Consider the following 25,265-nt stretch of genomic DNA (forward strand, 5'->3'; position numbering starts at 1 on the left):
TTCGGTCTTGATTCTGTTGTTAAGAAGCTGTGTGATCCTGAGCAGGTTGCTTAAGTTCTCTGGGCCCTGGATTCTTCACGAGCAAAATCAGACCACTCTTGTCTACGTCGCCGAGGTTCCAGGTGGGGCCAGGGCCTTGACTCATCAGCAGCTTGTCAGAGTTGAGGTTCTGCACAGCCTCACTCTTGCCGCTCTGTTCTCAAGTGTGATTCCACACATTACACCAAAAGAGGCGTATGACTCACGACGCAGGGCACGTCTGCATCCACAGCACGGATTTCAAATCTGCAAGGTCAGGAAGAAAGCCGCGCCAGCAACAGACGCCCAGGGAAAGTGCTGAGGTTAGTTCAGATGCTGGCTGTCTCAGCATCCCCCTTGAGCCTGGAGGCAGCAGGAAGACAGACGCATCCCCCAGCTGAGCGGTCCCCTGCATTCGAGAAGACAGGGACCAAGGAGGTTATCTCTGTCCCACGTTTCGTGCCCGAAACATCAAAACTAGATGTCACTGCCGGACGGTGAAGTTCAAGGATGGGACTCTGTTCCCATAACAGACACAGGCAGCCAGAATTCAAGTCCACGTGCCTTAGGAAGAAGACAATGAAGACGGAGGCAAAAGGACACTTACTAAGCACTTAACCACAGACCGAGATTAGAGGTATCATTTCCTGCGTCTCACAACAACGAAAAGCAGAAAGGATTGGCAAAATTTCTCAGATGAGGAAATAAGCTCAGAGAGGTCTCGTGAGTTGTCCAAAGACACACAGGAACAAGGGAAAGGGACAGAATGAAAATCCACATCCATTCTGCTCCAGGGCACGTGTTCTGTCCGCCTCCCCAGACACCCAGGCAACGTCGGCGGGAATCTTTTGTTGATGGCGTGGCCGGCTTTGACATTCTGTCAAAACACCACCCCCTTCATCTCAGGGTGTGAATCATTCTGCCTGGAATCTTGCAAACAGGTAAAAGGACACAGTCTGTTTTTTAAAGGCTTTCTTCTGTAAGGGGAAGTCCAGCATTGTGAGGCAAAGCTAATTTCCCTTGAGAAATAAATAAATCTGGCCCGTGCATGCATACATTTTTTTTTTCAGTCTCTGCAACCAAACAGAACCGTGTGTCTGTTTTTGGAAGCCTCTGGCAGCAGAAAATTCTAGGGAAAACATGCTCTTTTCATGGCCATGGCACGAAGGTGGTTCCTGGGCCCTGATGGTAAGAGCCCAGAGCAGAGGAAGCCGCCCCCAACTCCAGGGCCGCTGGCCCGCGTCCCTTGGGCCAAGGCCCAGCCGTGCCAAAGGTTCTTCTCCTGCTGTTTTGATGGGGGACCCCTCTCCAAACGTGCCTTGTGAGGCTGGAAGGAAACCTCTCCTTAGTTGTTGTTTGAGTTGGCGTCTGGGGGAGAGGAAGACTTAGGGTTTTGAACCGGCTCCCACACTGACCCGCTCTTCATGTGCAAATGTCATGAGCCCACCTGTCAAGAAACCCAAGCACCACAAGCTCTTCCATTCAGAATGGATGAGCAACAAGGTTCTACCATGCAGCACAGGGAACTGTACCCAGTCTCCTGGGATAGAACAGGATGGAAGATAGCATGAGAAAAAGATTGTCTACATATGTGTGACTAGGTCACTTTACAGCAGAAACCGGCACAACACTGTAAATCAAGTGTACTTTAATTTAAAAAAAGAAAAGAGAATAAATACAAACTCTACATAAAAAAAAAAGATACCCAAGCATCAGACTTAGCTGGTCCATTTCCTAGTGCCCTCGATGGTAAATGCCTTCTAAACTTCTGAGTGATCAATAAAGAGAAAGAAAGGGGTGGTTCTCACTCTCCCGGATTTTGAGTTTTAAGATTTTTATTGGACTATAGTTGACTTACAGTGTTGTGTTATTTTCAGGTATACAGCAAAATGAATCATATGCGTATATATATATATATATATATAATGAATAAAATAATAAAGAATGAAAGAATATATATATATATATAGATACGATTCTTTTCCCATATAAGGTATCACAGAATATTGAGTAGATTTCCCTGTGCTACACAGCAGGTCCTTGTTACTTACTGTTTTGTACATCGTAGTGTGACGATGTGGCACATACATGCAATAAAAAAAAATGAACTCACACCATTTGCAGCAACATGGACGGACCAAGAGAGTCTCATACTAAGTGAAGTCAGTCAAAGACACACATCCGACGAGATCGCTAATACGTGGAATCTAATAAAATGATACAAAGGAACTTCTTCACCCAACAGAAAGAGACTCAAAAATTTCAAAACCGAAACCTCTGCGGTCACCCAGGAGGAGACGCTGGGAGAGGAGGAACTGCGAGGTTGGGATTAGCATACCACACACTCTTGCCAGATTTTGTGACAAAAGAAGCAGGATGATTCCAAGAGAGCAACACCGCGTCGCTCAGCTCTGAGAGGGGGAGAGGGAGGTCAAGGACCCTCGGCTGATAATCGGGGGGCGGGGGTGGGGGGCTCAGGGAGGGGCTGCAAAGACATCGGTGTTCCGGTCAGAGAGAAGAACCGGCCTGAAAGGCCAGCGTTATCTGGGATCATAAATTCAGGCAATAACCTTTACGTTTGGGCAGGACTGCAGGGCTTCCCAGCAGTCCCACCGCCCATCTCATTCCTCGCCTCTAAGGAAATACAGAAGCAGGCCCGTGTCTCGCCAGGCTCCTTGCTGCCCCCTCAGATTTTCTCCTTCTAAATTGACTGCCTTGGGAAACGCATGTATTTCCGTACCGTTTAAAAGGTCATTTCTGACCCTGTGGACCCCTGTGGACGGTGTCCCCGATGCTGTTCTAAAGTGACGTCTGGCTCTTGGGAACTGAGGTGTTTCTCCCAAAGCCTGTGAAAATACCAACGAAGATCCGGAAAGAAAAGCCCTGACAACACGAGCAACTAACTGAACCTTTGCGACAACGAGTGATAGTGTCGGGAGCTCTAAGACAAGCAGGGCCTTCACAACCCCTGCAGGAAGACGGGAACTTGCCCCCGTCCGCGGCGGGCCTGTCTCCGGACCTCAGACGCTCTCTGTGCAGCAGCTTAGTGACCGCTATTCGTCTGTCCCCAGGTACGGGCTCAACCCTTGCACGACCCCCAGAGAAAGCCTCGCCTCCACTCCTGCAGCCCCTGCAACCCATCTCTGGCTCTGGGAGAGAGCCACGCTTTGAAAAACATTGGCAATTTTTAATTTTAGAATGTGAGCATCAAGTATTTCATAAGCATGTATCTGGAAAGGCAAACAAAATAGCACAATCATTAGGCTCCTGATAAACGAAGGGGGGGAGGGGTCTGGCATGAAACTTCAGTAAAAAGGGCCCGAGGCTTGTAAAAAACGAACGACGGAAGGGCCTGTGCACCGAACTCGGTTTTCTTTCATTGAGCGTAGTGTCCAAATAACATTTTTGGATATGCGGTGACTAAAAAACTTGGCATCGAGGCCACCTTGGGAAAAAGGCAACCTTGAGACGTCATTTCGGTTGAAGAACAGACAGAGCAAAATTATGAGCTCCAAACTGAAGTTGGTGTCCCGGAAACGGCGGGGTCCTCTCAGCTCAGTTAGAGGAGAAATGCCTGAAAGACTGGTTCTAAATCTAGTTATAAAAAGTGACCACTTGGCTGCACGGCAGAAATTGGCATAACATTGGAAATCAACTCTACCTTAAAAAATAAATAAATGTAACAAAAAATTGCAAAATAAACACATCATTTTCCAACCAGGGGGGGAAAAAAACCATAGAAAACAGAGATAAACTATAATTAAATTAGTCAGGATCTAGTGCCTGAAAAATAGTTACAAATTCTTAGAAGCGTCCTGTGTGAGTGAGAAGGAGGGAGAGGCTGTTCACAGAGAGGCGCAGAGACGAGATCAAAGAAGATCTGGAGAGGGGTTCCCCGGTGGCACAGGGGGTTAAGGATAGTGTCGTCACTGCTGGGGTGAGGGTTTGATCCCCGGCCCAGGAACCTCCGCATGCCTCAGACATGGCCAAAAAAAAAGAGAGAGAGAGAGCGAATGATCTGGAGAAAGGAAGACAGGAGGCCTGGGCTCTAGTGAGGGCAGCGCCCCTGACTGAGACCTGGGAGGGTCTCAGAAGCCCCCCTCCCCAGACCCTGGTTTCAGAGTCGGGACGTCCCAAGAAGACACAGCCAGGTGGGCACGAAGCCCGGCTTAGACTCTGGCTTCCCGGGCCCTGGTTCGCGGTTCTCTTCACAATACAGCATCCGTCTTGAATCCCAGAGATGCGGCGGGCTCGGGTTTGACCACCTTGGGGCCCGGAGGGGCAAGTCCCCGCACGTCTGAAGCCGGGGGGCGGGGGTGGGGGGCGCATTAATCCCGCGCCCCGGCCAAGCGGGGCACCGACTGCTCTTCATCCTCGCGGAGACGTCTCACCAGGTTGCAGGATCGAGGACCCGGAGCAGGCCGGGCCGGACCGGGCCGGGCCGGGCCGAGCAGCTCAGCTCCCGCACCCCTGAGGCCGAGGCCGCCCCCAGCCCCCTCCCCTTGGCTCCCGACGGGCGCGTTACAAACGACCCGTCTGAGCCGCGCTGTCAGCTTTCCTGGGACGGGGGACCGAGCCTCGCATCAGCCCCGAATTATCAGGCCTGTGCACGTGGGCCGCTGCAGATCAGGGGCGCATCGTGCTTTCCTGGCCTGGAAATCACAGCCCGGGGGCGGGGACGGGGGGCTGAGACAGGCCCAGCACGCGGAGGAAAACAGGTTTCAGAAAGGCTCTCGGTGACAAGGGCGCGTTTTGGGTTGTTTTGTTTTCCTGTTTGCTTCTGGACACAGAAGAGAGGCTCATTGATCCGTCTTTAAAACAGGAAAAGCGACGTGAAGCTGCGATTGCGCCGGGTCAGGGCCCCTGGACTGCCTGGATGTTCTTTCTGAGTTTGCCATCACCCTGCCCCAGCACCGTCCCTGGGTCTGAACGTCCAGCGGTAGGAAAGTGCCTGCATCCTGTCTCACTAGCGGGACTTGCGCCACAACCCCACTCTGGTGACGTAAAACCAGCCTTTGAAATACGGGCCTCAAGGTGAAGTGCGGCGGGCAGACACCACCAAGGTCAAGAGGGCCCTCAAGGTGTCACTTCAACACAGGCCATCCCATCGCGTAGGAGGGGAGAACAGTGGCTCCAACGGGGTCCGGTAGGGGGTACCTGCAGGGCTCCCAGACCAGAAGCGCCCCACACAGGGACCCGCGGAGCAGCGACACACCCAGCGCAACCCCTAACCCAACAGCCTCCCTCGGGACTCACACCAGTGGGGGCCCAGGAAACGGCTTCTTCAGCCCTCCTGCCCTGTGTCTTTGAAATGCAAGGTCTGAAGGCTGAGGTGCTCAGCGTTTGTGTTGCTGTGGACACGGGGGATGGATGTGGCCCCAGTGGGGGGGCGGTCGGCTGAGAAGAAAGACAAGTCACTCATCCGGTGCCTCCCACCAGCCAGCATGGAATGGCTTCCGGATAGAAAAGTATCACTTGCAGGGCTCCCGTGGTGGCTCAGTGGGTTAAAAACACAACATCATGCCCATGAGGATGCGGGTTCGATCCCTGGCCTATCGCTCAGTGGGTTAAGGATCTGGCATGGGTGGCAGATGAGCCTCGGATCCAGCGTTGCTGTGGCTGTGGTGTAGACCGCAGCCCTAGCCTGGGAACCTCCAAATGCTGCAGGTGCGGCCATAAAAAGACAAAGAAAGAAGAGTGTTATCAGCAGTTCGCACTGAGCACTCGCTCTTTTGCTCCCTATTCCGATTCCCGGCCCTGGAGATGACCACGTTAGCCGGGTGACCACGCCGATGACACGTGGAGGTGAAGGGACACTGTACCCGCCAGGCCAATGATGCCCTTGAGAACCTGTAAATGTGTGGCTCTGGGTGAAACAGGTGGGGCCTGTCGCTCAGTTCTTTCCATTGTCCACTAGGTGGACAGGGAAAGCTAGAACTGAGAATAGCTCTGATTTTGTGAAAACGTGCAATAGGATGTAGTTCCAATTTTTAGATTTCTTTTTAAAGTTGACTTTACTGAGGTGTAGTTGACTTACGGTGTTGTGTTAGTGTCTGCGGGGCAGCAGTTTGATTCAGTTATTCATGAACATGTTATGTTTCATATCCTTGTCCCTTCTGGTTTCTCATAGGATGTCGCATTCAGTTCCCTGAGCAGGCAGTAGGGCCTTGTCCATCCTGCAGCGAATAGTCTGCATCTGCTAACTCCTAACTCCCAGTCCCTCCCCCTTGGCAACCACAAGTCTGTTCTCCATGTCTGTGAGTCGGTTTTGTAGATTAGGTCATTTGTGTCATATTTCAGATTCGACATAGAAGTGACATCAGGTGGCATTTGTCTTTCTCTTCCTGACTTACAATTTTTAAAAATTAAGGCTAGGGAAACTTTAATTTCAAATTTTGGTATTAATCATTGTACTTTATAGTTTGTCTTTAGCTTTTGATAGATAACCAGAATACTGTAGAAGAAAAATAACATGAAGCTATTGGAGAATAATTTTAATTTTTACACTTACTTTACCTCACAGTCTGGCTCAAGATATACCCGAATTGGTACATGTGTCCTTTAAAATTCCCTTGGATCAAGGGTTGCTAAACTATGGCCCACGGGTCAAATCCAACTATTTTTATAAGTAATGTTTTATGGACACACAGCCACACGTGTTTGCTTATGTACCGTCTCTGGCTGTTTCTGAACATTCACAGAGGGTCAAGCAGTTGTGGCGGAGACCAGATGGCCTCCAAAGTCTGAAATATTTATTATCTTGACCTTTTCAGAAAATGTTTGCCGACCTCTGCTTTAGATCATTATTGGCAATAGGACAAAATTGTTATAACAATCTTGATGGCAACATAATTAGTATTTTGCTGAAATTAAGCGTGAGAAATGAATTGTCCCGCAGAGGTAGAGAGTAACTCACGGTGTGTGTGTGTGTGTGTGTGTGTGTGTGTGTGTGTGTGTGTGTTTCCATTTCATTCCTCACCCACATCACTGCTGGGCCATCCACAGAATAGCCAGCTGAGCAATAACAATTAAGTCTAGCTCCCTTTGGTATTTTGCCAAAACTTTCAGACATATAAAAACAAGAGGTGGGAGCAGGTTTTTCTCTGTTTTGTTGTTATGAAGGAATGGTTGTCAAAGTAGGAGAGGAGGCTGTTTACAGGCTTGGTTTATCACTTTTGAAATGTTCAGATGCCTGGGATGTGGCGCTTCCCTGGGTAGCTCTGTCCGAGGACCTGTCCGCATTAACAATATATCAGGGCTTGGAGAAGTCGTCACACAGACAAAGAAGGCAGACAGGCCAGGCTTTGGCTCCAAACAAGCCTGAGCTCTTAGAACCTGGGCTTCCGAAACCGGGCGATTCACGTGGACCAGGTGGTTCCTCCTCCAGAGATGTGGCGGACGGGCCATCACTGCATGTGAGTGACGGAGCAGAGAGGACACGCTCTCCTTGCCACACAGGGCAATAGAGCTCCACAGGCTGCAGGGGGAGGTCACAGAGAAAAGAGCTGCTTTCCAAAAGGGCTTTTGTTTAAATTAAATTTTGAAAAAATTTAAGAATTGAACGTGTGAAAAAGGTTCATTGTAGAAAAATTAGAATATTCAGAGAAGCCCCAAATTCTTCCATACTCAGATGTAGTGTCTTAAAGAATATCCATCCAGATAACGCTATGGAATTCTTTATGGCATTTATGGAATGAGATCGTTTTGTGTGGAAACCCTTCTGAACCGCTTTTTTGCACTTGGGAAATTCCTGACCTTAAAGCCACATTGATTTCCTTTGAAATGACTGTGTGGTATCCCCTTCTATGAACTGCTGTAAGTGTTTAGTAAATCCCTTATTGTTGGCTATTTAGGTTGTTTCCAAACTTAAACATTTTCATTCATGTGTAATTACTTCCTTGAAGTGGAAAGGAAGGCGTATCTATTTTAAAAGTTTTTGAGTCATATTGCAAACTTGCCTTCCACAAAGGTATTTAAATCTTATCTTGGAATTTTAATATATATTGTAAATATCTCAGTTCCATATTAGTATATTAAAGTATAAATTTTCTAATGCATTCATTTATACTATGCATTATGATGTTGCATCATAATAATGCATAATAATATTGCATAACAATGCCAATAAACTTATGGAAGTGATTTTAAATATTCTAATACTTTTAGTAAAATATTTACTGAAATATTCTAATACTTTTAGTTTTAAGCAAGGGAACATTTTTCCAGACATTGCATAATTAGAAATGCAATTTTTTTCAAGATATTTCCTGGTTATGTATTTTTGTCTATTACTTTCCACTGAGATGCCTTTTTTTATATTTTTAGTTATTTCCTTTATATTAGTTTATTTATACCTTTTATTTTGTGTAGCAAATGTTCTGGTTTATTATTTATCATGTCCTTTTTGTGCAGAGTGTTGCTGGTTTTTTAAATGTTTTAAAATCTATCCATCTTTGTCTTTATGACCTTATGACGTTGTCTAAGGTTGTTCTTACTTTAATAAGTATTAAGTAAATATCCATCTTTGATTTTAAAATTTACTTTATTTTTGAGGTTGAGTTTTAAATATTTTTCTTTTTAAAAAATGATAGATAACTGTCTTTTTATCTAGTACTGATATGCCACCTACTTCATATTCTAAATTCCTATGTAACTGTCATTTTCTGCACTTTTATATTCTTTTCTGTGTTTATTTTGGCATGAGTAGAGCACTCTTTTTTTTTGTCTTTTTGCCATTTCTTGGGCCGCTCCTGTGGCATATGGAGGTTCCCAGGCTAGGGGTCCAATCGGAGCTGTAGCCACCGGCCTACGCCAGAGCCACAGCAATGTGGGATCCAAGCCGCATCTGCAACCTACACCACAGCTCACGGCAACGCCGGATCCTTAACCCACTGAGCAAGGCCAAGGATCGAACCCTCAACCTCATGGTTCCTAGTCGGATTCATTAACCACTGAGCCACGACGGGAACCCCACGAGTAGAGCACTCTTAATTATTGTAATGTTATGCTATGTCTTAAATCTAACAAGAAGCTGCCTATTCTATGCTTGAGTATTTTTATCACGTGTGTTTTCTTCCAAATGGACTCTAAAGTATTAAAAACTATTTTCATCAAGTTCTTTTTCTCACTCCCGTGGGGATTGGGATTTCATAAACTGTAAGAACTAATGTAGGAGGCAACGCCTTGCTCTGTATTGCGTCTGATGATCTAGGAAGATGAGATGGCTTTCGTTTATACAAATTTTCTTTTGTATTCCTCATTGATGCTTTTATTTTACATTTAAATTAACGGTAAGATTGACTTCTTTGGAGAACAATTCGATGAAATTCGGTTATAACTAGATTCGCATAACCCTGGTGACAGTCAGAGGGTCGTCACGTCACTACTGGGCTGTCACTGAGTAGGTTTATGCTCTCCTCACCCCCAACTCCTGGCAAACATTGGTCTGCTTCCTGTCATGATGGTTTTGTCTTGCTGAGATTCTCCTGTCAAGGGACTCGCGTGCTGTGGGACTTTGGAGACTGGCTTCTTTCACTCGGCGCGATGCCTCTGAGATCCACGCACGAAGAGGTCTGTCTCGTCTCATTGCTGAGGCGGATTCCAAGGCGTGGATGTACCGCAGCTTCTTCATCCCACCATGCGCTGCAGGAGCGTTGGGTTGGTTGCAATTTTCATCCATTATGAACAGAACTGCCAGGGACTCTGGCACAGGTTTTTACGAGAATATGTTTTTCTCTTGGGTAAATTGCTGCATCATTTGATAAGTAGATGTTTCACTTCAGAAGAAGCTGCCAAGCCATTTGGAAGTCGAGACATACCATTTCCATTCCCAACGCAATGTATGAGGGTTCTGTTTGTTCCAGTCCTTGCCAGCACTTGGTATCGTCAGTTTTTTACTTTTTTATGTTAGTCTTCCTGATAGTTATGTGGTGGTATCTCATAGTGGTTTTAATTTACATTTCCCTAAAAGTTGCTGATACTGAAAAACTTTTTGAACATCTGTTCATTTGCTTAATGTCCTCCTGTTAAAGCCTTTTACTCATTTTTAAATTGAGTGGTTGTTTATGTTCTTACCTTTAAATTTTACAAGTTCTTTATACGTTCTAACTAGAACTGCTTTGTTGGATATCGTATTTGGACTTATTTTCCAAGTCTGTAGAATTGTCTTTTTTTAATTTTCGTGATTACTAGACTAAATCATGATTAAATTTAAAGAATTTATTCCCTTTTTTTTCTTTTTTCTATTTGATGAGAACATTTAAATTCTGTTCTCTTAGCAAATTTCCAATGTACAATATGGTGTCATCAGCTAAGTCACTGTGTATGACTCTAATCACATATTAGATCCTCAGACTTTATTCATCTTATAAGCAAAAACTGGTACCCTTTTAGCAATCTTTCCCAATTTTTCCAATCCCCCCAGCCCCTGGTAACCATTCTTCTACTCTCTGTTTCATGAGTTTGACTTTTTTTTTTTTTTAAAGGTTGTACAGACAAGTGATACCATGAAGTAACTGTCTTTCCAGCAGGGTTTTTGGCTGAGCCAAAATTTCCAGTATTGACAAAGTTCAGTTTATGTATTTACGTCATGGGTTGTGACTTTAACATCATGTCTAAGATGATGCCATGTGTCCTTAGCCATGTGTCCTTAGCAAGGGTATCACAGGCAAGTTGCACACACTTCTTCTTGATATCAATCTTGACTAATTTCTATTTTGCCTACATTTTGAATAGGATATGGATGTTTCCTTTAATCTAAACAGCTTTAAAATGCTTTTTAAGAGGCAGAAATCATAGTTCCTATCCAGGGAAATTTTATAAACTCACTTTCTTCCAATAGATAGAACATACCTATGCATTTGCACAGAATTATGGCTAAGAAATGTCAAGTGAGTCCTGAGACTTATTTGTAGTAGACATTTCCATTGTGATATATCTCATGATTGATAGCCTAAAACAATATGTGAGTCTCAAAAATATTTGAGGGGTAGGTAAGATATCGAAAGTACAGACAAAGATGTACATGTGCCGAATCCATATTCTGGCCATTGGCACACCTGTTGTGAAGTCAGAGTGAAGGACTCTGATGAGCGGGTCCTGACAGGTGGCCTCATCTCAAGTCTTAGTGACTTTGTGGAGCCAAGTCGGACAGAGGGTCATGTTCTTATCACCTAGAGGCAGACGTTCTTCACTGAGGTCCCAAGAATGCGGAACAATAAGCAGAGAACTCGCGGCAAGTGTACGTAAAAATGGGAACACTACTGTATACCCATTTTGCTTTGGGAGAAGTCTGACGTTTCATCACCTCTCTCAGGACACCATCTGATGTCAATCAAGAAGCTGCATCTACATTCTCCGCATCTCCCCACCTCAGACCTACGCGAATCACTGCGCTTACACAACAGGTATTCACCCAGTGGGTGAACAAGTATCTATGGACATACTATGGGATGGGATGGTTTTGACGCCAGGTGTAAGGTTTTTATTTAGCAAATCCTTGTTGAGTGCCTGCTTTGGCCAAGCACTAAAAGGACAACATTCCTGCTCTCAAAGTGCTCACCTTCGTGACAGAAAGACGGGACGGCAAATGCGTCTCAGTGGGACAATGCCTGTGAGCATAAGAGAGAGTGTTTAGATGTTCACAAAAGAAGTACCTGTCTGCCTAAGGCATTCAGAGGAGGCTTCACAAAAGCAGCAGTGCCTGAGCGCAGACGAGAGTGACAGTGACAGTCTGTAGAAGGGGCCTCTCAAAAAGGTCAATTGCACACACTTGAACTTGAGATATGGCAGGGTGAGTCTGATGTGGAGGCTGGGAGCCAAGCATTGGTATGTTCTGTGCAGATTCACTTTCTCATGAGTTTCACTACAGTTAATCAGACAAGTGGTAGACGGAGGAGGATTTTAGGAGAGAGAGTGTTTGAAAACACGGAGGCGTGGAAGACGGTGGCTTATTCCGGGAATTACAAGTGGCTCCGCCTCACTGGAGGATCAAGTCGGACGGATCCCAGATCCCGCAGGTTTAATTTATTGACAGAGTAGTGTCAGCACACAAACCTTTATGCAAACGAGTGTCCACGGCAGCACTGGTCAAAAGTTGCCTAAATAGTAAGTTCGCTTGTGGCACAGCGGGTTAAGGATCTGGCGTTGCCATAGCTGCGGCACAGGTTCAGTCCCTGGCTTGGGAACTTCCTCATGCCAGGGGTGCAGCCCTTCCCGCAAAAAAAAAAAAAAAAAAAAATTAAATAAATTAATTCATAAATAAAATAAAATAAAAAATTGGACAAAACAACTTTAAAAAGAGTTCCTAAAAAAGGAAAGAATTTATATGTCCATCCTTAGGGGACTGGATAAAAACTTCTCGTAAATACATACAAAGGAACATTTTGCAATGTCAAAAAGATTGAATAATATGGTTCAAACTAACAAAGGTCTCATACAGAATGAGCCATAAAATGATATGATATGATCTCCAATTTGGAAAAACAGGCAAAACATGCCTGTGCGTCAACATGTTTCAGTGACTATTAGACCGATGTGTTAATAGCCCCAATTCTTTTTTTGGCCATGCCCATCGCCAGATCCTTAACCTGCTGCACCACAGGGAACTCCCTAGCCTCAATTCTTCATCCTCCTCTCTCTCCTTGCCCTCTGGCGTGAACTTTGCAGCTTTTCATCCTGAAAGTGGAATCTGTTTTCTCATGCCTCGACACTGAGTTCAGCCGTGCGGCTTGCTTTGGCCAGTGAGCATCAGCAAGTGGAGAGTTATTTCAAGAGGAGGCTTTATCCCCTGTTCCTTCACTCTCGTGCCTGGCCATCGCTGTGCAGATATGTCTGGGCTAGGCTTTGGGGGATGGAAGACAAATGGAATAAAGCTGAGTCACCCCTTTATCCCAGCAAAGACTACCCGGGGTCAGCCCTCAGCCAGCTGATTCCCCAGGCACGCAGGCTGACCCAGACACCATCAGGACAGCCATCTGGTTGACTCACAGCCGACCACACATGTATGCAGAGCCAGCTGAGATCTCAGGCCCGCCTGGATCAGAGGAACCCTGCAGCCTTGTCAAGAAACCAATGTATGTCTCTGAGGCTTTATGGTAATTGTATGAAGCATGGTTTTAGCCACAAATAACTAAAATGATGTATTTGTATATAATATTGGCTTTTACCAAAAATCTGGACAGATGCACCCCAAACTGTTAACCAAGGTGACCTCTAGGATATGCAGTTGTTGACTGGGGTGTACTTCCCAACACTCAAAGTCCTGCTGTACCCTCTAAAAACAGAATTGCTCCTCCTGATTTGATTCATTTGCATTCTCTAACTTATTCTTAAAATGCCCAAAGCAGAGGAGATAAGAAAACAGGCCCTAGTCCTGGAAGGCCTAGAATGAAGTCCAAATGGTTGCAGCACTGGCTTCGTTTGCAAGAGTTTTCTGGTGGTTGTGGCTTTGGTTCTTGTCTGCGACACTGATGGTCTGAACATCAGAGCCTGAACGTGACCTCTATTTTAGCCCATTTTTCTTCAGTAAAGAGGCAGGTGGCTCCTGACGGGGGCGGGGGGGGGGGGTATCATTGAGATAATGACCATGTCTGCCAGGAATGAGAAAAGCCAGGGTGAGACACCCTTGGCGCTGCCGCGGATGCTGCCCACAAGCACGCATGAGCCAAACGTGCTCCGCGTGGCCATGCGACCATGAGGATGGCCTCAGCCTCAGCCTCAGCAGTGACCAAGTGCTGCACGGCCTCTTAAACGCGAGGCGGACCTAGTTGGGATTTTCAGGTGATTAAAATAAACGACGCATTTTATAAGTGCCAGGATACTGATGTGTACAGTTATTCATTCATTCACGGCAACTGGTGGGAGAAGGTCATGGTTCCTGTCTAACCTTTACCAAGTCTAGAAAAAAGTCCTTTTATTTTCTAATGTCTGCCTTGATTTGGTTGACTTGTTCTTCCCCACATTAAGCTTCAACAAAACTGCCTGCAAGGTACTTAAGGTAAGTGTAAAAGCCAGAATATCAGCAGATGATTCCATGATGTGAATTCAGCATAGAACATCTACTGCAGAGAGGTAGCAGGATGGGGAAAGAGCCTGAAAATGGGTCACTTCCGGGGACTAGAAGCATCTGGCTCCAGGTCCTCATAGTTATGTGACCCATAGGTGTGTTAATTTCTGTCTCATTTTTTTCCTCCATAGGATGAAAATAATCAAAGTCATTTCCCACCTCTGCTTTGAAAATCGTAAGAAGCCTAGCAAAGCATCCAGGAAGAACTGATCGACATAAAGGCGCTACTGACAGTCTCCACAGTTCTCAGAATAGAAGAGTTCTTACTCGTTGCCAACTCCCTTCTCCCTGGTAAGTTGTTATTTTCTTATGTCTGCCTGGGCGGAGATGTGAAGAATGTGCTGTACTAGGACAGTTCCATTTTCACTCGATCCTCCTGAATCCATAGCAAGCACAAGGGGAACCAACCTTTATACATGACCCCAGTCTATGCATTTAAATATTTCCGGAGCCTGGCTAGGAGACTCAAGACAGTTTACCCAAAATGTTCCACTAATCAGATAGGAGAAAACGTCTAGGACCCTCCCCTCTGGGCCAGAACAACCTCTCATATAGTTCCCATGAAAAACCAAAAATAGAGCTACCCTATGATCCTGCAATCCCATTTCGGGACATATGTCCGGAGAAGATTTAAAAAGATTGGAGTTCCCGTCATGGCGCAGTGGTTAACGAATCCGACTAAGAACCATGAGGTTGCGGGTTCGGTCCCTGCCCTTGCTCAGTGGGTTGGCGATCCGGCGTTGCCGTGAGCTGTGGTGTAGGTTGCAGACGCGGCTCGGATCCCGCGTTGCTGTGGCTCTGGCGTAGGCCGGTGGCTACAGCTCCGATTGGACCCCTAGCCTGGGAACCTCCATATGCCGCGGGAGCGGCCCAAGAAATAGCAACAATAATAACAACAACAACAACAAAAAAAGATAACATGCCTCCCAGTGTTCACGGCAGCACTACTTACAAAAGCCAAGACATGGAAGCAACTTAAATGTCCATGGACATAGGACTGGATACAGAAGATGTGGTCTGTACATACAGTGGAATATTACTCAGCCATAAAAAGAATGAAATAATGCAGCAACATAGATGGACCTAGAGAAATCAGTCACTGAAAGGCAAGTATTATATGATATCATATATATGGAATCTAAAAAAAATGACACAAATGAACTTGTTTACAAAACAGAAATAGACCCACAGACATAGAAAAAAAAATTATGGTCTCCAAATGGAAAAGGGGGGAAGGATGAATTAGGAGTTTGAGATTAACATGTGCACATGACCGTACACAAAAGAGACCAACTGTAGAGCACGGGGAACCATTATTCAGTATTCTGTAACAAGCTATAAGGGAAAAGAATCTGAAAAGAACAGACACATATGCATGTATAACTGAATCACTTTGCTCTGCAGCTGAAACACAACGCTGCAGATCAACGACACTGCCATACCATTTTAAAAATAATTTAAAAAGTCCATAAAATATTTCCCAAGCCGTATGTGTCTATAGAACCAATCCACAGTGAGTATAGCAAGGAGGCTGGCGAATAGGCAACGCCTTCCCCTTTAGAGAAGTAAGATGCACGGCTTCCTCATGGAAAAGCTAGAGGAGCTTCCCTGTATGTGGAGTTTCATGCGAGCTTGGTGAGACGGTCTTACACCTGCCACCCCAAAGCGACTTCACCAAATTCTCCATCATTTACACACTTTCTGCTGAACTCTGCCGGTCCCTCTGGCATCTTTCCTTCCTACGCAGGAGCAGCTGTCCACAGTGGCCCACCTCCCAAGCCCAGGCTTCTGTTGCAGTCCCGCCCCGCTTCCTGGCCGGGCTGGTCTACAGACCACGTTCCAAGTCTCCCCATGCTGAGTTCTGCTTTCAGAGTTGCTGCTAATCGCTGATTTCTTTTGAGGGGCACAAAAACTGACCCAGCTGCCTTGCCCCAGTAGGCAGGATGTTCTCTGCTTTCAGATGGCTCAGCCCTTCCAAAACATAGACTCGGTCTTGGGAAAAGCAGTAATTAGCCTGATGGGGAATAAACTGCCACCTCAGCGGTTTTCTTGCTCCTGGGTTTTGAAGTTACAGAGACCCAAGCAGGTCAGAAAGAACCGGAGTGCTGTTGGGTCTTAATGCCCGACTGAGCTCAAATACCGCTGCTGGCACCCAAAGCTCATTAGTCCTACCCAACCCCACTCATTGCCCCAAGGGCTGAACCAGCTCCCATGGACACTGAGACAGACATTCATTAGTGTTTTCACCTCAAAGTGGCCTGGAAGACCTGGGTCTCACTAGTTGACATAAACTGGAAGAAAGAGTTCACCAGGCACAACAATAAGGAAAAATGAATCTACTTTGTGGGCTCCCCACAAAGACTGAAATTGTCCATATTATTCCTCTTGGAAGAATCTTGCCATGTTATTAGGGGCAGGGTCCCTCCCCTTCTCGGTAACCCTAGCCTACAAGCGTTTTCAGGTCTGTGGGCACAACCCTTTAGATCAGAGTCTCTCAGCTACAGCCCAATTGACCTTTCAGGATGGAAGTTCTTTGTGGGGGGGCTGTCCTGTGTATTGTAGGATTTGAGAAACATCTCTGACCCTGAGATGCCAGGAGCATTCTCCACCCAACCCCTGGAGCATGGCAACAACCAACTCTGCCAAATTGTCCTCTGGGGGAGCAAAATCGCCTCCTTGTTGAGAACCGCTGCTTTAGAAGATCGTCGCCTGCATTAAAAAGCCTAGAATTCAGTAAAAGAGGACCAAGGAGAAATGATCAGACAGCGTCACATAAGACGAGAAAGTATTCTTTCTCGAACACGTACTTCATACTTTGTATGTATATGCTCATAAATAATGTGGATCCTGGGAAAATAAAAAATGAAAACTACTGGTAGAGTATCTTGACCTTCACAGAGACCATTATTTATCTGTGTTTCTGCTGAGAGATATGAATTAGTCTCTCACTTTAAAAATCTCTGATGTTTTCTCAAAAATTCATTGCATGCTTTTATTGCGTTGTTTTTTAACTTACTATGGTTTTCTTTCAGCCACTATCAGGCACTTTGTCTTCTACCCTATTAAGACAGTCGTGGGGACTTATCTGGACCGGGGGTTTGAGACTGACACGTACACTGAGGGATATGAAATGACTGGCCAACGGGGACCTGCTCTACAGCACAGAGAACTCTGCCCACCATTCTGTGATCCTCCATATGGGAAAAGAATCGGGAAGAGAATGGACGTGAGTACCTGTACACTTTGTTGTACTGCAGAAATTATCACAACTTTGGTAATCAACTATGCTCCAATAACATTTTAAAAATGAAAAAAATAAAATGCTGACCTAAAAAAACTCTGCTTTAGATTTACAAAATTATCAAAACAAAACATCGTGGGTCATCCAGCAGATCAGTGCGTCTTTACTATGGGCTGAAAGGAAATGTGTGAAGCCAAACACCGCCACCCCTCAGGGTTGATCATCTATTTTGGGAGGTGATCTACTAAACAATGACTATTTACGTCTAACTTGTAGGCAGATCACACAGAGTTAGTTGAATATCAAGTCCTACAAGAAATGATACCTGCTCATTAAGAACATATGAGAGGGGAGAAGGACCAAGATGGCAGAGAAGTAAGACGCCGTGCTCACCTTCTCCCACAAACCCACCAAAAAACCACAACTGCATGTAGACCGATTCGCACAGAACACCTACTGAATGCTGGCAGAAGAACTTAAACCTCCAAAAAAGGCAAGAAACCCTCCCCAAGACTGGGTGGAAAGAGAGAGAGAGAGAGGGGAAAGGGTTAACATACTTGAAAAACAGGGCAACCACAAATCAAAACCAAACATTACATTCACAAAAACTAAAAAGGACACAAGCATAAAATAAAAGGGAATCATCCAACCAAAAAAAGAAAGGAACAAAGGAGAAACATCAAATGAACTGGAAAACAAGGTTTAAAATGGCAGTAAATACATATTTATCAGTCATTACCTTAAATGTCAATGGACTAAATGCTCCAATCAAAAGACACAGAGTAGAAAACTGGATAAAAAAGAAAGAGCCTATGATATGCTGTCTACAAGAGAGTCACCTTAAGGCGAAGGACACAAATAGATTGAAAGTGAGGGGATGGGAGAAGATATTTCCTGCCAATGGAAAAGACTGGAAAGCAGGAGTTGCAATACTCATATCAGAAAAAAAATAGACTTAAAAATGAAGGCCATAAAGAAAGACAAAGAGGGCCACTATTTAATGATAAAAGGATCCATTCAAGAAGAGGATATTATAATCATCAATATATGCCCCTAATATAGGAGCACCCAGATACATACAACAAATACTAACAGACATAAAAGGAGAAGTGGATGGGAATACAATAATAGTAGGAGACTTTAACACCCCACTCACATCAATGGACAGATCCTCTAGACAGAAAATCAATAAGGCAAAAGAGATCCTAAATGACACAGTAGAAAAGTTAAACTTCATTGACATTTTCAGGACATTACATCCAAAAAAATCAGAATACACATACTTTTTCTCTCTTTTACTTTTTAGGGCTGCACTTGCGGCATATGGAGGTTCCCAGGCTAAGGGTCGAATCAGAGCTGTAGCCACTGGCCTACACCACAGCCACATAATGTCAGATTGAGCTGCATTTGTGACCTACACCACAGCTCATGGCAACACTGGATCCTTAACCCACTGATTGAGGCCAGGGATCAAACCTGCATCCTCATGGATGCTAGTTAGATTCACTTCTGCTGAGCCATTGATGGGAACTCCAGGATACATATCCTTTTCAAGTGCACATGAAACATTCTCAAGGACTGACCACATTCTGAGGCACAAAACTAACCTCAACAAATTTAAGAGTATAGAAATTATTTCAAGTATCTTCCCTGACTACAATGGCAGGAAACTAGAAATCAACCACAGAAAAAGAAAAAAAAAAAAAAACTGACTACATAGAGACTAGACAACATGCTACTAAAAAAACCAATGGGTCAACAAGAAAATCAAAATGGAAATTTAAAAATACCTGGAGGCAAGTGATAATGAAGACACAAACATTCAAAATCTGTGGGATGCCACAAAAGCAGTGCTTAGAGGGAAATTCATAGCAATACAGGCTTTCCTTAAAAAAGAAGAAAAATCTTAAATTGACAACTTAACAAAAAATGAATTAGAAAAAGAACTAAGAAAACCTATAGTCAACAGAAGGAAAGCATAAAGATCAGAGAGGAAATCAATAAAATAGAGATTAAAAAACAATAGGAAAAAATCAATAAAACCAAGAGCTGGTTCTTTGAAAAGGTAAACAAAATTGACAAACCTCTGGCCAGACTCACCAAGCAGAAGAGAGGAAAAAACAAAATAAGAAAGGAAAAAGGAGAAATCTCAACAGATACTGCAGAAATAAAAAAAAACCACGGGAGAATGCTATGAACAACTATATGCCAACAAATTTGACAACCTAGAAGAAATGGACAACTTTCTAGAGACTGAATTCTGCCAAAACTGAATCAAGAAGAAATAGATCAATTGAACAGACCAATCACCAGAAATGAAATTGAATATGTAATAAAAACACTCCCTATAAACAAAAGTCCAGGGCCAGATGGCTTCATAGGCAAATTATACCAAAAACTACAAGAAGAACTTATACCCATCTTCCTTAAACTTTTTCAAAAGGTTGAAGAAGAAGGAACACTCCCAAAGATATTCTATGATGCCACCACCACCCTAATACCAAAACCAGAAAAAAATACCACCAAAAAAGAAAATTATAGGCCAATATCTTTGATGAATATAGACACAAAAGTTCTGAACAAAATTTTAGCCAACCAAATCCCACAACATACAAAAAAGATCATACACCACGACCCAGTGGGATTCATCCTAGGTTCACAAGGATGGTTCAACATATGCAAATCATACACTACATTAACAAAAGAAAAGTCAAAAACTACATGATCATCTCAATAGATGCAGAGAAAGCATTTGACTTAGTCCAATATCCATTCATGATAAAAACTCTTACCAAAGTGGGTATAGAGGGAACATGCCCTAACATAATAAAAGCCATTTATGACAAACCCACAGCAAATGTAATACTCACTGGAGAAAAGCTAAGACCCTTCCTGCTAAAATCTGGAACAAGACAAGGATGCCCATTCTCACCACTTTCATTCAACATAGTTTTGGAAGTCCTAGCCACAGCAATTTGACAAACAAAAGGAATAAAAGGTATCCAAATTGGAAGAGAAGAGGTAAAATTGTCATTGTATGCAGATGACATGATGCTATACATAGAAAACCCTAAGGACTCCACACAAAAACTACTTGAACATATCAAGGAATTCAGCAAAGAAGCTGGATACAAGATTAACATTCAGAAGTTGGTTGCATTTCTGTATACTAACAATGAAATATTAGAATAGGAATATAAAAAATATAATACCTTTTAAAATTGTACCCCCCAAAATTAAACACCTAGGAATAAACCTGACCAAGGAGGTGAAAGACATATGCTGAGAACTATAAAACATTAATCAAGGCCATTAAAGAGGATTCAAAGAAATGGAAAGATAGTCCATGCTCCTGGATTGGAAGAATTAATATCATAAAAATGGCTCTACTACCCAAAGCAATCTGCAGATTCAATGCAATCCCTATCAAATTACCCATGACATTTTTCACAGAACTAGAACAATCCAAAAATTTATATGGAACCATAAAAGACCCAGAATTGCCAAAGCAATCCTGAGGAACAAAAACCAAGCAGGAGGCATAACTCTCCCAGACTTCAGGCAATATTATAAAGCCATGGTCATCAAGACAGTGTGGTACTGGTACCAAAACAGACATACAGACCAATGGAACAGAACAGAGAACCCAGAAATAAACCCAGACACCTACAATCAATTAATTTTCGACAAAGGAGGCAAGAATATAAAATGGGAAGAAGACAGTCTTTTCAACAAATGGTGCTGGGAAAACTGGACAGCTGCATGTAAATCAGTGAAAGTGGAACACACCCTCACACCATGCACAAAAATAAACTCAAAATGGCTTAAGGACTTAAGACACTATCAAGCTCCTAGAAGAGAACATAGGCAAAACATTCTCTGACATCAACTTTACAAATGTTTTCTTAGGTCAGACTCCCAAGGCAACAGAAATAAAAACAAAAATAAACCAATGGGACCTAATCAAACTGAGAAGCTTTTGCACAGCTAAGGTAATTAAAAAGAAAAAAAACCCTACAGAATGGGAGAAAATTTTTGCAAATGAAGTGACTGACAAAGGATTTATAATCTCCAAAATTTATAAACACCTCCTGTAGCTCAATACCAAAAAAACAACCCCATCAAAAAATGGGCAGAAGACCTAAACAGATAATTCAGCAAAGAAAACATACAGATGGCCAAAAAAACACATGAAAGGATGTTCAACATAAGTAATTACTAGATAAATGCAAATCAAAACCACTATGAGGTACCACATTTCACTGGCCAGAATGGCCATCATCAAAAAGTCTACAAACAATAAGGGCTGGAGAGGGTGTGGAGAAAAGGGAACCCTATTACACTGTTGGTGGGAATGTAAATTGGTGCAATCACTGTGCAAAACAGTATGGCGATGCCTCAGAAAACTAAAAATAGAATTACCATATGATCCAGCAATCCCATGCCTGCATCTATCCAGAGAAAACCATGACTTAAAAAGACACATGTACTCCAATGTTCATTGCAGTACTATATACAACAGCTAAGACATGGAAACAACCTAAATGCCCATGGACAGAGGAGTGGATCAAGAAGATGTGGTACATATACACAATGGAATATTACTCAGCCATTAAAAGGAAAGAAATGACAGCATTTGCAGCCACTTGGATGGACCTAGAAATTATCATGCGAAGTGAAGTTAGCCAAACAGTGAAACACCAACATCATGTGCTCTCACTTCCATGTGGAATCTAAAAAAAGGACACAATGAACTTCTTTGCAGAACAGATCCTGACTCACAGACTTTGAAAAACTTAGAGTTTCCAATGAGACAAGTTGGAGGGTGGAGGGACGGGCTGGGAGTTTGGGATGGAAATACTATAAAACTGGGTTGTGATGATCATCATACAACTATAAGTGTAGTAAAATTCATTAAAAAATAAATAAATGAAAAGAAAACTATGGGGAAAAAACCCAAAAAACAAAAAGACAACCTACAGAATGGAAGAAAATAATTTCAAATGATGCAACGGACAAGGGTTTAATCTCTAAAATATACCAACAATTTATACAACTCAAGAGCAAATAAACCAACAATCCAATTGAAAAATAGGCAGAAGACCTGAATAGACATTTCTCCAAAGAAGATAAACAGATGGCCAACAGGCACATGAAACAATGCTCAACATCACTAATTATTAGCAAAATGCAAATCAAAACTGCTATGAGGTACCACCTCACACCTGTCAGAATGGCCATCATTAACAAGTCAACAAATAACAAATGCTGGAGAGGGTGTGGAGAAAAGGGAACCCTCCTACACTGTTGGTGGGAATGTAAATTGGTACAACCACTGTGGAAAACAGTGTGGAGGTACCTCCAAACACTAAATATAGAACTACCATATGACCCAGCAATCCCACTCTTGGGCATATATCTGGATAAAACTTTCCTTGAAAAAGAAGCATGCTCCCCTATGTTCACTGCAGCACTATTCACAGTAGCCAAGACATGGAAACAACCTAAATGTCCACTGACAGATGAATGGTTTAAGTAGGTGTTGTACGTATACACAATGGAATATACTCAGCCATAGAAAAGAACAAAATAATGCCATTTGCAGCAACATGGATGGAACTAGAGACTCTCGTACTAACTTGAAGTCAGAAAGAAAGACGAACACCATATGATATCACTTATATCTGGAATCTAATATGCAGCACAAATGAACTTTCCACACACACACACAAAAATTCATGGATCTGGAGAATAGACTTGTGGTTGTCAAAGGGGAGGGAGAGGGAGTGGGATGGACTGAGAGTCTGGGGTTAATAGATGAAACCTGTTGCATGTGGAGTGGATAAGCAATGAGATCCTGCTGTACAGCACAGGGAATTATACCTCATCACTTATGATGGAACACGGAGGAGGATAATGTGAGAAAAAGAATGTACATGTATGTGTGTCACTGGGTCACTTTGCTGTATATACAGTAGAAGTTGAGAGAACACCGTAAACCAACTATAATGGAAAAAATAAAAATCATTTTTAAAAAGACTATATGAGAGGAACACATAAAAACTGAAACGAATGTACAATGGTCAAACAATATTTAATAATGCCAAAGCTGTTGCAAGTCAGGCTTCGGAAACCACCAAAACAAAAACAAACAACCAACCAAAAAAAGTCAGCCTGGAAGAAACAATGCTCTTAGCTTTGGCCCTATCACCAGAGGACACAGAAATGAAGCATTGCAGGCAGCGGGACAGCAAGTTCTCAAGATGAAAGAGGCATCCGGAGTGAGCTAGAAATGCTGAGTGTTTGGAAATGAATCTGAAATGGGTTACGATGGGATCCAGTGGCCAAAGGTATGGTCAAAAGTGAGAAGTTATACAAGCCAGGAAGTTCCTCAAGAGAGGAGGGGCTGGCTCTCAAGGGTCCAGCATCTAAGATTCCAGAATCATCTGAGATGCTGGAATCAAGCACAGGATCCAGAGAAGTTCTGCCCATTTTCCTCTGACACCAGTTCCTTTCTAGAGAAAAAGTGATGTCAAGATCCGTGCAGGGAGTTGTGCAGGAAATGGGTGAAATAAGGAAAAGACAAAGAATCTCGTTAGTTTCTTGAGAAGGAAACAGGATCAGGTGATTGAGACAAAGGATGTAACAACGGACCGGACAAAGCAGCGAAAGAGAGGGTAGTGCTGGTGAAAAGCAACCCAGAGGATGGAGGAAAACCTTTTAAAAAGTGGCTCTGACCAACCGTGTCAAAAATCAAATGCTACCAAGACCTGAGTAAGGGTGACGCGGGCTGGTGCCTTAGGCCACGTGGTGGCCAGTTGTTGCCCAAGGAAAGACCCCCCACCCCCGCGGTGAGGCCGGTTTTTCAGCGCTTCGCATAGTGGTGACAGATGAGAGTTTCACATAGAGAAATCCCTAATGGTTTTTATCTGCGTTTAGATTTTATCTGCTTTTGTTTGGTTCTTTTACACTTAATTTGGATTCGCTTTCAAGAATTGATGTCCTCCGTGTTTCCTGCAGACAGTTTTGGTGACTGAGTCTTTGAGCAGGTCATTTATGTCAGGTATACAGACAATCTGTGATTTAGGATGGTTCAACTTAAGATTTTTCCACTTCAGAACCTGCAAACGTGATACATGTTTAGTGGAAACCATACCTGGGATTTTTTTTTTTTTTTTGCTTTTTAGGGCCGCACTTGTGGCATAAGGAGGTTCTCAGGCTAAGAGTTGCATCTGAGCTGCAGCTGCTGCCTACACCAGAGCCACAGCAATGCCAGGTCCAAGCCACATCTGCGACCTACACCACAGCTTCCGGCCATGCCAGATCCTTAACCCACTGAGCGAGGCCAGGGCTCAAACCTGCAACCTCATGGTTCCCAGTCAGATTTCTTTCTGCTGAGCCACAATGGGAATGCCCATACCTGGGATTTTGAATTTGGATCTTTCTCCTGGTGAGTGGCAAGTGGTGCTGGGCAGGGCGGCCCAGCCACTAAAGGGGTGAAGCTCCCACACGGGCAGCCACCCTGGACTCAGACAACTGCTCTGCTTTTCATTTTCGTACCCCAGTCAATGCATTACATGAGACATCCACGTTCCTATCCAATACTTTGTGTTAGGTAGTGCTGCCCAACTGCAGGCTCATGTAAATGTTCAGAGCCCGTGTAAAGTAGGCAGGGCTCAGCCATGAGGTTCAGTGGGTTAGAAGTATCCCATCCATTTTCAACGGATGGTCTTTTCAACCTAGGATGGGTTCTTCGGGATGAAACCCCATCGTAACTCAAGGAATTCAGTATCATAGAGCTATACAGTGTATGTTTTCTGTTGCCTTTGAGACATATATATATATATATATATAGATATATTATGGCTGCACCATGGCATATGGAAATTCCCGGGCCAGGAATTAATTGAATCTGAGCTGGATCCTTTCGCCGGGGATCGA

General features: G+C 43.8%; 1 protein-coding gene and 1 long non-coding RNA gene across 3 annotated transcripts in view; one reads left to right on the forward strand and one right to left on the reverse strand.

Moving 5' to 3' along the window:
- The window catches only part of LOC146398415 (uncharacterized), a 314,462-nt gene that overhangs the window by 273,156 nt on the left and 16,041 nt on the right, over positions 1-25,265 (forward strand). The window contains exons 3-4 of the long non-coding RNA XR_014821921.1: positions 14,215-14,374; positions 17,116-17,309. This is a non-coding gene — a long non-coding RNA (uncharacterized LOC146398415). The remainder of the gene's footprint in view (positions 1-14,214; positions 14,375-17,115; positions 17,310-25,265) is intronic.
- The window catches only part of HS3ST3A1 (heparan sulfate-glucosamine 3-sulfotransferase 3A1), a 192,583-nt gene that overhangs the window by 19,457 nt on the left and 147,861 nt on the right, over positions 1-25,265 (reverse strand). The window lies entirely within an intron of this gene.

This window comes from Sus scrofa, chromosome 12 (assembly GCF_054392235.1).
Source record: "Sus scrofa isolate SSC_HxYL_T2T_F1_AM1 chromosome 12, Sscrofa_HxYL_maternal_Yorkshire_Landrace_v2.0, whole genome shotgun sequence".
Taxonomy (NCBI): Eukaryota; Metazoa; Chordata; class Mammalia; order Artiodactyla; family Suidae; genus Sus; species Sus scrofa.